The sequence below is a fragment of the Rattus rattus genome, chromosome 4 (genome assembly GCF_011064425.1).
Source record: "Rattus rattus isolate New Zealand chromosome 4, Rrattus_CSIRO_v1, whole genome shotgun sequence".
NCBI lineage: Eukaryota > Metazoa > Chordata > Mammalia > Rodentia > Muridae > Rattus > Rattus rattus.
Window position 1 is genome coordinate 26,541,319 of NC_046157.1, and position 14,836 is coordinate 26,556,154.

Below are 14,836 nucleotides of genomic sequence, written 5' to 3' on the forward strand. Positions count from 1 at the left end.
CTCACATCTGACTCATTTTATAAAACAATTAATCGTATATGAATTCAGATGCACAGCATGGCACATACCATACACAAACCATTTTAATTCCTAGTGTCAAGAAAAAGGGAGGAAAAGAAAAATTAAGGAACAATATATTCTATAGGAAGGAGTCTATATTATATTGACCTATGCTATGCATTCTAATATTGATTTGTATTCTCTATTGAGATACTTAAAGACTTTGAACAATGTCTTTATGTGCTGATGGATTTGTAAAATGCAACAATAACATCGATATTGTTGGTTATGTTTAGTCCACACATTTTGTTAAATGTTTAATATCCATTAAAATTCTTTTAATTTTTCCCAATAGTTCTATTCGGTAGATATGTATTTATAATAACTTTGTAAATAAAGCAGAGAAAATAAAGGCAAGGAACATTTGAGTAACTTCCAGTAACTTTCCCTGAGTTCTAAGTCTACTAGGAGACTAAGTCACAACCCACTACCTAGAGACTGCTTTCTCAGCTATCAGTATTCCACTGTAGTATTGGCTTGTGAAAGATAATACTCATTTTTAATATAGTAGCCATATAGTAGTATTTTTTAATATATAGCAAAATTTTCAAAAATGTTTTACAGTTCTTATTGATGTCATCAAATCATAAGATTTTCTATTTCCTTTTTCCACTTCAGGAAATGGTAGATGTTCCTGTTCTTTTAGTAATGCTTAAAAACTTGCAGGAGTAATAGATTTAAAAAAAGAACTTTTTTGAACATAGTATCTATTGCCATAGCTATGTACTAAAGGATAATTGATCATATTGTAAACCCTGAGACTGTGTTATTATCTTAGAGAAAGCTGTTTCTAGTTGTGCGGCTGAGCCTTAACATATGCCTTTAATCCAAGAGCTTTCTGTTTATTGATAACAGAATTAAATACAGTCAAGCATAGATCAAGTGACAGAGCAAGTAATCAGTTGACAGGGAGTAAACATAAGTAAAAACAAACAGAGAGTAAGAGGAGGTCCGGAGGAGGGTTAGAGAGATGCACAGAAGTGGACATGAGGGACACTGAATTTGAGAGTTTTGAGACAGTGTAGAAAAGAACTTCCTTTCCCTTTTAAGACATGGACTAAGGAAGAAGGTCCATGGTTACTTTCTCTGCCTCTCTGAGCTAGCAGACTTTCACTTCAACATCTAGTTCCAAGTCTCTATTGCTAAAATCAAATGATTGAGATTTTGTTAAAAATAACACTTAGACATTAGTATTTGTATATTTATATTATTTTCCTAGGAGAATATACCTGTTACAATGCACCCAGTGAAATGGAAATGTAGACTAGTTTCTAATTATTATACAACCAAGAACCTCTAGGAATTAAAAAATGTGGTCTGGTATGGTGGTACATATCTGTAACCTCAACCATCTGAAGGTTGAGGCAGGAAATTCATGAATTTGAAGCCAACCTGGCCTTCCTAGAAAGAACCAGTCTCAAAGAAACAAAACAAAGCAAATTTAAATTAAAAAAACAGCAAACAAAAATTAGACATTTTTAAATAACAACCCAAAGTAATGAATTTCATTGTAACTTCTGCATGTATGTTTTATGGGAGTCCCTTTCTTATTGGTCTTTTCACTCCAGCCTTCCTCCTACTGATCCTCTACCTGCCTTGGATTAGTCCTATTCTGCTTTTGTGTGACAGGTGCTCTATTACCCTCATTCCTCCTAAATCCTCCCAATCCCTCCTAAAACCTCTTACTTCATAATGTTCCAGTTTCCTGATCTATACTCTCCACACACACATACATAAAAAATTAAAGTATTCATACCTATGATACTAGGTTACTCCACTTAGAATAAAAATTTCTGATTTATCCATTTCCCTCCTTTTTCCTTTGGTCTGTTGATGGGCATAGAAGCTGGTTATTCCCTGACTATTTTGGATAGTGTAGCAATGGACAAGGATCCCTGAGCTACAAACTAAAGTCCCTTGCATATATGCCAAGGAGTGATACAGTTAAGCACATAGTTCCACGTTTGGTTTTTTGTTCTTGAAAAGCATCCACACTAATTTCTACAGGGGTCATACCAGTTTACACTCCTGCAGCAGTAAAATCCCCTCTTTTCCCACATTTTCACCACTCTTTGTTTCCCTTTTCTTTCTTTACTAAGTTTCTGACTAAGATGAATAGAATCTGAAAGTGGTATCAATTTGTAGTTGCCCCATAACTAGTGATCTTGAATGATCTTAAAATTATTAAACGTGTTTACCTTTTTTTTTTTTGTTCAGTTATTTACCACAATTGCTGGCTGGAAGATTCAGTTGGTTTTGCTCCTCTTTACATAGTCTAGTCATCAAACCCTTCTGAGGTGTAGCTCTCAGAGATGAAATTTTTAAGGAGCTCTTTCTAATTGTCATGATGCTACATGGGAAAGGACTATTTAATCTGTGAATACAACTTGGCTTGTTAGAGAGAAAAGAAGGTGAATTCATGGCAGTAGAATGATACAGCCAAGGTGGGTCTCTGTATTGACCCACACTGTATTTATTCAGTATTCAAGGTCTTACTGGCATATACAATGAATTAAAAAAAATGCTCGGGCTACATAGAAAACCCTGTCTCACAAAATCAAATGAAAAAGAAATCATGTTTCCATGAATCGCGGTGTGATTGAGTGTTTGGTGCTAAGTTAAAAATTTTGTGTAGCAAACCATATGATAAACTTGCAAGGGTAAAATTGTAGCTGTTTATTCTGAAAGGAATCAAACTGTGCTAACACATGACAATTGTATGGACTTCTAACACCCAGATAGATATTGCAAACTACAAGCTATAAAGATTGACAAAAACTTTATCCTTGGTAGAACTGGCAATATTTTTTTCTCTAAAGTAGTTTCTGTTTTTTAATTTTAATTACTTTTATGTGAATGTCTGCATTTGTGTTTATTCTCTACATGAGTGCCTGGTGTAAGTACTCATGAACTGATTGCCTGGAATTGGCATTGAACTTGGGTCCCCTAGGGGTGGGGAGGGGGAGAGAGAGAGAGAGAGAGAGAGAGAGAGAGAGATGGAGAGAGGAGCTTTGAACCAGATGGAAGAATAACTGAGAATGTATTTCTATTACATGTGATAAGATCCTTCAGGCAATAGGCATCAATTCTCAATTCTCTGTGCACACATTAAGTTGCTGCCTAACCATGGTAAATGAGGCCAAAATAATGTGCCCATACATCTGAAAAGAACCAATGTTTGTTTTCCGAAGCAATTATTTGACTGATCTGCCTACTGTACAAATACTTCTCCATGTTATGTTCTAGGACAGGGAAGAGAAGCCACATTTTCTTCCAAAGCAAAAGACTTAGGTCATCACCAAAGTCCATTGCATAAAGAGTGAATGAATGCAAAGACTATTATTGTTATGACTTTCTTTGTCTTTGTTTAAAATTTCCAGGACTTTTAAGTTCAGAAAGTAGCCTTAAATATGTTACAATATGTACATTTCTGAATTTTTCTGTTAGGGTCCCCACTCACCTCTACTTTTGCCCAAATTGGTTTTATGTGTCATCATTTGACCCGAATTTAAGGGTTTCACTTGATATTTTTCAGGACAAAACTAAATTATTTTTATGATTTATTTACCAGCTCCAGAAATTGATGCTAAGAGTAAGAAAGTTGAGGTATATTATTTCGTTTTTCCTTGTATGTAAATGAACCTGTGCATTTAAATATGTTGAATGAGTGATAACGATTCATTATTCAAAGAGCATATATGTAGACTCAAAAGTAACACACAGCAGGAACTAATAGAGAAAAAAGACTGAATCACTGCCCTGGACCAAGGCTAGCTTTCTTATCTCCAATGGACTTTAATTTGGGAGGTGGGATACAGGACACGCACAGTCATAAGGAGCATACAAAGTTCATTGCGTCGCAGTCTTACAAATTCAAATGGAATTCACCAAGAAGGGAAAGATGAGTTTAGAAAGAAGCTTTATTACTGAGTTAGAGCAGGGAGCTTTTATGAAAAAAGACAGAGCTCCTGTACAGGGGGAACAGTCATCAAAGACCAGATATTATCCCACTACTCCTCTGCTGGCCTTTTATAGACCTTATCACAGAAACTGGGCTGGGACTTTAGATAAACTGGTCAGTCCTGTAGGCCAGAACAGAAGGTGGCCAGGTTCTACCTCTTAGTTTGCTCAAGTCCTCAGGTAGGACAACAGAGATAATGAGGCACCAGATGTGGAAACAAAACCCCCTTCTGACAATCTCTGGCCTCCAGAAAGAACAGAACCAAAGACATTTTTTTGCCTCCTACCCAATAAATTGCCTTAGAATTTCACTGAAATTGCCTGAGCATATTTTATCTCACAGTCTTATCAGTCTGGTCAATGTTGAGTGAATGAACCCAAAGGACTCTGACATAGCTTCATGACATGTAACAACATACATATCTGCTGTGTCATCTCCAAATCAAAAGCTTGAGACAAAGGTCTCCAGGGATTCAGTATCCTACACCAGTCATAGGGGAGACAGAGTTGGAAAAGTAGTGTTATGAATTAGTTCCAAAGGCTCACAAATCCTCCAGTGAGCCACTCTCGACTCTGGTAAAACTATCCTTTAAGAAATCAATCTTATGCTCTCAACTGAAGGTAGTAAAACAAAACTTATTAGGCATATGTGTGTGAATAAAACTTTAAAAATCTCATTAACAGGTACATCTAACAATGTAAAGGAGCATCCGTCTTCTTGACATGCTTATCTCTAGAAGTATGGTTATTTCCTATCAAAGGCAATTGTAGTTTTCATAACTTTTGATTGAGTAGGAAGAAAGCAATCTTTTTAGGCAGTATCTCCGTTTTAATAATTTATAGCTAGATGTTATAATTAGTAGAATATCTTTTGAATTTATTTTTCTCATCTAATTCAAAAATACATTCTCTCTTTAATTGAGTGCTTGCCAGCCATGTTTGCCTATTCTTCAGGTGTGGCATTCACAGTAGACTTACATTGGTAATAAGCAGTCCAGTTTGCTGTTTGCTTCTCTGGGTTGTATGATTTAAAGTTTGCTGTCCAGAGACAAAACATGGGGACACTTATTCTAATCTTAGGTAGGATCATGTTCATTCATAATGAGAAGGGCATGCTGTCACCCAAGTGTGCATATGGCCAAAATGACTACAGGGCAAAATGGGATGTGGCCCCCTTTGGGGCAGAAACAGCTTCTGGATGGCCTGCAAGGGAATCTGGGAAATGTAGTCTTTTAGCAGGAAATGATCACTCTGGGCTTTAGAAATGGGATTGTTATGGGGATTTGGAAAAGGAGTTAAGACAAAACTTTCCTTCAGGAATGAGCTTTATTAGGAAAGTGGGTATTTTCACCCAAGGAGCCATGATTGAATCTTGAAGTTAGAGATCATGAAAAAGGTCAGTACATTGTCTTAGAGACAATGGATGGGGCCTTGAAGGGAAGAGAGGCCTCCCTTTAAATCAGTAAGAGTGATATCTGCAAGCAAGAGCAAAAAAATTAGTCATTATGGCCAGGCAACAGATACGTGAAGGAGAGACAGACAGAGAAGCACAGAGACACAGAGACAGACAGCAACAAAAATGAGAACCAGAGACTGCATGAATGAACCTCAGGGGTGTTACTGCAGGATGTGGGATCTGGTCATGTAGACTGCTGAGTGTCTTAAATGGGAGACCAGTGATTAATTGTATAGGTTCATTGCTTTTGCCATGCAGGCAAGACGATTCTCTAGGTTTAGTCACTGAACCCACAGCTGACAATGGTGAGCCTAATTTTCAAAAATACTTGGGTTTCTCTGAGCTAGACATTAACACATTTTTTTTTTAAAGTTCCTTGACTTACTAAATCACAGATGCATGGGACACAATGAAAACAGATCATTGCACTATTTGAAAACCATGAGGAAAAACTATAAATTATGTAAATCAATGAGGTTTTTGAATACTGCCTTGTGAGTGACTGTAACTAAATACCCATCCACTTTGCAGTTCCTGGGACTCTCAGGAGAGGTTCTGTTCCAATGATTGTCATGCAAATATAGTCTCTACCTCTCTGTTCCTTTTCAGAAGGAAAGAAGATTGACAAACCCTAAGCCTTGAACTTGGAGCAAGTATCATACCTCTCTCATTTCTCCAGGTGACCCTGACTCTCAAGGGCACACCTACAACCGTGCAGAATTCTAATTTCTCATTCTCGTCATTTTTAAATCTACTGTAACAACAGACTCGGTGAAAAGTGGTATAGTCAGGGGGAAATCTCACAGGCGGTTCAGCCTTTATACAGCTACGCATTTCTTTTATAAATTGCTAGGAATCAAACTGTCTCCATATTTGAATAGATTAGGTACTATTTGTCTTCACATCGTCTTGCTTCAGCAGGCAAAGCAGCAGATCGTTTCCATGAGTGAGAAGAGCATGGTTATTGTTATAATGCACATAGAGGAGACACTGTAAAAGTGTATCTCAAAAATAGTCGATAGACAAATAAAATGTGTCCTGTGATCCCACAGGGATAGAGATCACAACCTACTTGATATAACCTACAGGAAGTTAAATTGAAAGAATACATGCAGTCAAGCCAAGTGAAATTAAGAACACATACTTGGGTGAAGGAAGACAGCTTTGCCTTTGACCAGATACCAAACTGTACACATAGTATCCTTCCAATTTCTTCTTTGACATACGGGGTAAAAATGATCTCCAGGTGGTCGTAGTGACTTAACATGCATAGGATACCCCTCAATGATATCCCGTCTGGATAAATGGTTGTAGTGGAGCTTGCATGACAATTAGAACTGAGGACGTTGAGGATAGTTCTATTAGGGGTTGGTACCAGGTGCTTTTCAGAAATGACAGTTAGAAGAGAGAAAGTATAAGCAGCCAGGCACCGGTGACATGGCAGTAACCCAGTCCAGTCGGAGGATCCAGGACCATCTTTGCAAGTCTGCCTGGACTGTTGGTGAATATTATTGTTCTGGCTCCTCCAGTTGGGCTCAACTCCTCCTAACCACTTGTCTTGTTGCCTGGCTAGATGCAATGATTTCTCTTTGCCTTTATTCCATAAGCCATAGACAGCTCGTGCAATTCTGTGTTCTTTACTTTGCACTTTTTTCTCTTGTATGATTCTGCGTCTCTTGTGAAAATGCAATATGTGTAATATGTATATGTGTATTTATGTTTATATATTAAAATTGTGTGTGTGTGTGTGTGTGTGTGTGTGTGTGTGTGTAGTATGTGTAATGAGAGCTGAATTCAACCTGTTGCTCAAAAGTATCCTGTCCTCCAGACGTAAATCATGCAGCCTATTCATGTGTTAACCCTACCCAGCTTCAATGGAAGCATACTGTCAAAGAAGCCAGTTAATGGTTTGCTTACTTTCTTTTAGTAAAGACACGATGAACTCTGTTGGTTCTTACTATTACCTTAAGTTTGTCAAAAATAGGTTATTCCTAATTCTTCAATAAAAAGACTTAAATCCATAGTATTTGTTGCCTCTGTAAAACACTATAATTTAATAACTACAAATCATCCAGGTAATTTGAAGACCTTCAGGCTGGATGCAGAGTGTCTCTGTAGAGACGACTGAGCAGACAGCAGCATGTGCATGCTTCCGTGTGCCCATGCACTTTTGAGAGGCCTGCACTCTGTCTTCAGCTAATGCTGTGTTGACCCAGAGTATGCTTCTTTGCAGCTGAAGAAATTTATAAGCTATGGTTAAAAATGGTTCTTGTGCTGGGCCACTAATAATCAACACCGAGAGCCCCACTGTCATTAAGTCCCAGGTGACCCAAATCTCTCATAAAGACTGCCTATGGCCAGCAGTACAGGCCATTTTTCTACATGCTATGATCCATTTGACTGACCATGTTTGGCTAAACTGACCGCCGCAGGTGGATATCTTGTTTCCATTAAAGTAGTTGTATTAGGAAATTACCTGAAACCTAAGAAGCCATTTCCTTTACTATTAGAATATAAATAACAAGTGGTCATTGGCGATCAATATACTGCTTTTCTATTCCCCACTAGTCCCTTCAGGACATGCCAGGGTAAGCAGATGTAGTGTGAGGATTTCCCTCTCTTTCCAGTGCCTATTTTCAGGGCCACAAACCTGTCCTTTCCATAACTTAGGGGCTCTTCGGTGACCTATGTTTCACTGTGTTTGCACGACCACAGATGTCTGACTCTTTAAAGTTCCCCCTGAGCAAGATATCCTGTCTTTCCAAATACATCACCAATAGGTGCAGCAACTTCATATTTGTGCTCCCCTCCACTCCAGGGATCAGTGATGGATGCCGCGTGCGTTCTTGCTTTCTTTGTTTTGCTTTATTTTTAAGATTTACTCCTTTTGTTTACTGATCGTTCATACTGCATCGCTTATTCTGATCCCACATCGTGTCTGCCTGGTATTATGAATACATAATACATTATAAGACAACTCTTCATCTCTCTTTCCCTTTCCCTTTTCACGTTTGCACTTTGGAAAGAATCCATCAACATTGACTCTTGAATCATGAAAATGCTCCTGCAGTCACTGAGTTATAGAGTCATAGAATGCTAGAGCTAGGAGGGAACTAAGTTATATTTCTCCTGCACCATGCTTCCAATGGAGCACGTCCTGACCTGTTGTTAAAAATTCCTTCACAAAGCTTTACATATCATAAAGCATGTCCCATGCTTTTAATGCAAACTCCGAAACATCTACTAAATTAAGACCGTTGAGTCTCTAAGAATACATTGGATCTGTTTTGGCAGCTCCAAATGGTGCCAACATCACTTCTAAATATAAGCCTTTTCCTACCTGAACTCTTCGGGAACAGAAAGTAAGGACCATAGGGAAGATCCAGGTCAAAACACAGTTCTCATGTACTGAGGAAGGATGTTTTTGAAGGAGAAAAAAGCCCATAATATTTCTTATATATCAGAGAAATGTATATAACCACCCTATAATAAGTGGTTTGAATCTCCCACATTTTTCTCTCTCCCATTTTACTTAGAAGTCCAGCATTCCTAGAGCTAGAAGACCAAACGAAAGATTCGATGTCAGTTCTGATAACAGGAGGGAATGAATTAAATGTAGACTGAAGAATGGGTTACCAGAGAAAAGTTCCATGAACTGAGAGTAAACAAAACTTGATTGTTCCCATAGCAACTCCCAACTACTCAAGTTTCTCTATGTGGTACCTCCACCTCTTTCCAATAACTTTATGACTAATGCCTGGTATGGGTGAAATTAAGAAGTTATTTAAGCACTGGCTCTACACTAGTCCATGCAGTCCTCACTCAGTTAGATGTATTCTCGTGACATTTTCATACTGTTGCTATTATTTACATTTATAGAGCCCTTTCCTCAGGAAAATTATTCCCTGCAGTTTTTGACTTAGTGTTACCCTGGCCCTATATGGCATCACCAACCTTGCCAAGGCATACTTAGTTCTGGTCATCTTCCTTCATCAATACAACATCCTCTTTCTTATATCTCTTTCGAACCATTCACTGCACTCTGTCCAGTTATCAAACACATGCTGACATTCAGGAGCCCAATGCTGTATTTCAGCTTAACCAGAGTCAAACAGAGTCATCACTCTGAGCTTTTGCTCTGTGTCAACATAATAGATCACTGCATTTGGTTCAATATAACATCAGCCCCTTTGCTAGCCATATCACATTGAAAACTGATATCTAATTTGTCCTTTTCTGTCAGCCGCAGATCCGCTCCTAGCATTCACTCTCTCCTGGAGTCTCTTGTTCATTGAGTTACATTGCTCAAGATGCATTGGCTTTCACTTTGAAAACGAATCTCATTTTGTTATTTTCAACTCACATCACAAGAATGAACCTCTCTGGGTCCATTTGTATGACATCATCAGAGCTCCATTGGCTCCTGCCAGCCACCATCACCTGCAGCTTCCCTCAGGAATTGTTTCCTCTGCTTTCTTATCCAAGAGATCATTAGTCATGGAAATAACTTTTCCAGGGTGTCTCAGTTAGGGTTTCCATTGCCGTGAAGAGATATCATGACCAAGGCAACTCTAATAAAGGACACCATTTAACTGGGGCAGGCTAACTGGTTCAGAGGTTCAGTCCATTATCATCAAGTTGGGAAGCATGGCAGTGTCCTGGCATGCATGGCACGGAAGGAGTTGCTAAGTGTTCTATATCTTGTTCCAAAGGGAACTAAGCAAAGCTTGAGCTTAGGTGCCTAAAGCCCACCCCCACTGTGACATGCTTCCTCTAACAAGGCTACACCCCCTCCAATAAGGCCACACCTCCCAATAGTGCTACTTCCCATGGGCAAGCATATTCAAACCACCACACCAGGTTACATTCTAAGGAAATTTAATAGAGTTTGAACTAAACTTCCTAGAGACTCTGCAATACTGCTTTCATACATGACAAGCATGTTCTCTATACCCCTTTATACTTTTAATTGCCTGAACTGATTCAGATCACTTTCTTAGGGTGTATTTGACCTGTTGATAATTATTACATATTTTCATAGAGAACTCATTCTACCTATGCATGACTTGAGGTTGCTCAAACAAATTCAGAGATGAAAGTGCTTAAATGCCATTGTCTTAGTTACCTAAGGCCATCTGGATTCCTGAAAGGATCATTTACCATCTCCTTCCTCCAGCTGCCACCCAAGTAATCACATTAACTTGTCTTGCAGGGGGACTCATAATGATGCATGGAGAGCTCATCAGAAAGACTTCCACTCTCCTAAGTTGAATGAGTCTCAGACAATTACGGAGTCTATCTAATTGGATGAGTTTGTGCAGTATCACTTATAGGGAGCCTGAACACAAGAGTTTGGATGGCATTTACTTGGCCTAATGATTACTGGGTTCTGTGGTCTAGTCAGCAATAAAAGTACTTACTGTGATAGTATTGTGTTTGTGTGCAGAATTGACTACAAAGTGGTACACAGTCACCCATAATTTACATACATATAGAAACTATGGCTAAAAAACAAAATGTACAATTCTTCTCACATTAATACTACTATCATATAGATGTCTACTTTTAAAAGAGAATATTCATCTAAGTGAAGGTAGGGCTCACTTCCAACTGTCCACTGTGGAAGGAGAATGTTAGAAAAAATGGATTTCAAATGGTTCTTCTTCTAGCATAAGATTGACTTGAAATGATCAGAATGCTTTTTCTTGATTTTCCCTCAGTCATAAGGTATCAAAGCTGCAATGTGTATGTGTGTGTGTGTATGAATATGTATATATAGATATACATATATGTATGTGTGTGTGTGTGTATTGTCAATAACAACAAATAAAATAGCAATGAACTTTTCAGTATGTTACAGGTATATTTTTAGTCATTGTCTCCCTCCCACAATCTTTACCATAACCTAGAGCCTAGAGATACACTTTTTAGTTTCTTTTATGTCAGAACACCAGTTTCTGAAATAAGAGCATTAAATTACCCCAAATCACACAGGTTTTAATTGAATGATAGAGATAATGAAGTACCAAAGCCAGAGCTGTCAGATCCTATAATCCTTGCACAGACACCAATGCCTGGCAGGCTTTCTGGCCATGCTGCATGCTTTATTCCACAACTTGGAGCTGTAAAATAGCCATTTATTATGTTCTAGTCCCTAGGCCAGGGACTTGTTTCTGCTCTGTGCTACCTACAAGTCAGCCAAGAAGACTCACGGCTGGGAGGACAGCCGGGGCTGAGAGGGATTCCACAAGTTGGATGTATTAATAACTGTAGACTCCTCTCTTAGATGTGTAGCATTGGCTGCGGTCTGTTGTTCATGGCAGTGGCAGCAGATCTCAGCAAGGTGGGCTCTGTAACATACACTATCCTCAGACTACTTCCCGGTGCCTCAAGACCCTTCTGGAGCAGGCAGAAACTGTTTCCTTTGATTACCTAGCTTTGGAAATCATATATTGTCACTTCCGTTTTGTTCTATATTGATCAACCATCTTTTGGTTTCAAGGGTGTCAAAGATATAGAACCACATTTGTCCATGGGAAACTGTCAAGCAAGTTTCAGATGGGTTCCAACATTGCATAAGTCAATTGTGAAAATCCTTACTAGTACTTATGAAGATTGCTCGGCACTGCTTGTTATATAAATTTCAGTGTGTGTTTTTGAAGAAATTTCTTTAGATCATTCCTTGTGGTTTTCAATCATGGTGTTAGGTCCTCTGGTGAGCAGAAACATTGCATCAGTCTTGGGCCCCAATATAATCTCCAGAAGCAATAGCAGCACCTGGGCTCTGTAGTGTCACCAAGCTCTTGGTAATGCACACATCACTTCAGCATGTCCTTACACCTGGGTTGTACTTTAAAACAGGTTCTATACCCATCACCTCTCAAGAGCCAACCTAGTAGACTTACTGGATCCTGATGTTAAAGTTGCTTAGGGATGGGAGGTGTTTCTTCTTAAGTGTCTTTCAAGGAAGCTTCTAGAAATGGTACCTGACGTGTTATAAGATGTCACCTCTTCATTTGCAAAAGGAATCCTGAAAGATTCCTTCCTGTCTCATCAGGAATGGATGACAGGATGTTAAGCAAAGTCTGACTGAAGCTGTCACAACAGGGGGCATCCCAGCTTAAAGCTGTTGGTTGATTATCACTGCAGTATAAATGGTTGGGCCAGTAGCACCCAGTGATTCAATTTGCATATTGATAATTTGATGTGCTCACAGAACTGACTCTTTAGGGGGAGACTGCAGCAGCTCCACAGTAGGGAAAGCATCTTCAAAGAGCCTTGTCAGCTCCCTTGTCAGCATTATTCTCAGGTTTAGGACCAGAGGAGGGTGGCGGTCACAGCTCAGGAGGAGTGCTGATAAAAATTTATTAACTCTCCCTGGAGCTACAGCAGGCCACCAGTCTCCCCCAAAGAAAAGTGGGCATTGCTTGAATTGAAAAACCAAGGAGGAAGGATATTTCTCTTGTTTTGTTTCTGCCTCGTTTAGTCTTCATGTTAAGGATTTCCCACCAGCTGAGGTCCTATGAAGATGTCAAGCATCCACACATGGAGCGAAGAGAAGAGAGTATGTTAAAGTTCCAACTGGGAAGAAAGAAGACTTTTGAGGATGAGGGGTTTACCGGGAAAGCGTTCTTGTAGCTTTGGGGTTAGAAGGGTTCTCTGTAGTTATTTTAAGGGAGGAGTTTATCATGCACTCAAAAGAGAGGCCATGCTATGAGCCCTACTGCATGTGCATAGGACAGGAAACTGAAATGTGTTCACTGCTCAGCAGTTCTCCTAAATCTCAGTGGTTTATCATTATGTCTGAACAAGGAGAAGAGACGATCTCAATGAATTTGAGTATCTTTGAATAAATATAACAAAACCAAGCCAGAGAAAGCCAAGTTCTATCATTTATAGCTCAAGGTAAGGTGATGGAGAAGTAGAAATACTTAGGTAACATATTTTTTTTCTTTCTGTCTTTCCTCTTTAGTGATTTTACACTGAGTCCAGTGATCTAGGTCTTTAGAAATATAATTTTTATATAATTGTATCCAAATGATTTACAATCTTTATGAAAATGAAGATGACTGAAACAACCTGTATCTATTGAATCAGCCCAAATAAAAAGTTGTTCAATAAAACTCGCACTCAGAATGAAGGTGTTTCTTCCCCCTCCTGCTCTTGTTCATATGATGGAACTTGAAAACGGTCTTGCTAAAGGTCTCCATCAAGATGCACACGCTTCTTCTTGACCTTGCCTCACAACAAGACCCAGGAACAAGAAGAACATCCTTTGAGGTTAGATGCTATTAAGTGGTTGACCTTTATGAAGTGGCTTGAATCTTCTTTTGGATCAATTAGTCATTAGGTCAGCAAGCATTCTAAAGCCCAGAGTTAGGTCTAGTGAAAATATAGTAAGAATACACTTTGCTATGAAGATAAGTGTGAATAGCTTTATGCTGTGTTCATCATAATAAAACCATTTGTTCAATTGACTCTTATATTTGGCTAGGACTTGAGGGGACTATGGGGACTAATCTAAGGGGATGCCCAGAAAATATCAATTGACTATTAGATTTCATCCTAATTTTTCCTCTCGGGTAAAATATGTATAATATCAAAGTTATCATCTTACTAACTGTGGTTTTCTTTCTTTTTGTAATTTCAAACATATTTCTCTTTATTGATTCTTTTAATTCACAGTATTTTTAAGTTCCTTTATTTCTTCCTCATCTTTTATGTAGTTTATTATCTTCATTTAGTAGATTTGTTTTCTGGGCTTTGCTGAGAGTATTTCTCCTGCTTTTTAATTTCCCTGTTCAATGTACTTTCCTCAGTTTCCTTTTGCAACATGCCATTGGATTGTTTTTAATCCAAAAGTGGAGATTTGAACCATATAATACAGTATGTCTAAGTATCCAATTCTCTGCCTTCACCAGATTTACAAACGTTTTATTGGTGGTCCTCTTTTTGCCTAATGCTTTTGGATTTATGGTTGCTGTGTGCGCAGTGTCCCCATGCCAAGAATCATGCTGAGCTGTGTACTTAAGGTGTTCTCTAAACCTTTGCCTTTCTTTAGGCAAGTGTGTTTTTCTTGTTTTCTCACGTTCATTTTTTAGTATCCTAGTTTGTAATCACAGGCTTAGAAAAGGGGCAAGGGAATAAAATGAAGGGAGAGATTAAAAACACGCTGTAAACTTTTAGAACTCCTGTAGTTCTCTTTAGTTCAATAAGGAAGCAAGGCACAATAGCAAGGCCTCCTTCTTTTTCCTCTATAGCTGGGTGATGAGAAATATCACTTACATAAGACACAAGTCTCTATATCTGTGGGAAAGTGTCTTTTCAGGCCCCTCTGGCTTAATAGTTATATACAGTCAG

At 38.6% G+C, this 14,836-nt stretch overlaps 1 protein-coding gene across 5 annotated transcripts in view; it reads left to right on the top strand.

Moving 5' to 3' along the window:
* Positions 1-14,836, top strand: part of Lsamp (limbic system associated membrane protein) — a 2,154,604-nt gene that overhangs the window by 1,591,618 nt on the left and 548,150 nt on the right. The gene's annotated exons all lie outside the window — the stretch shown is intronic.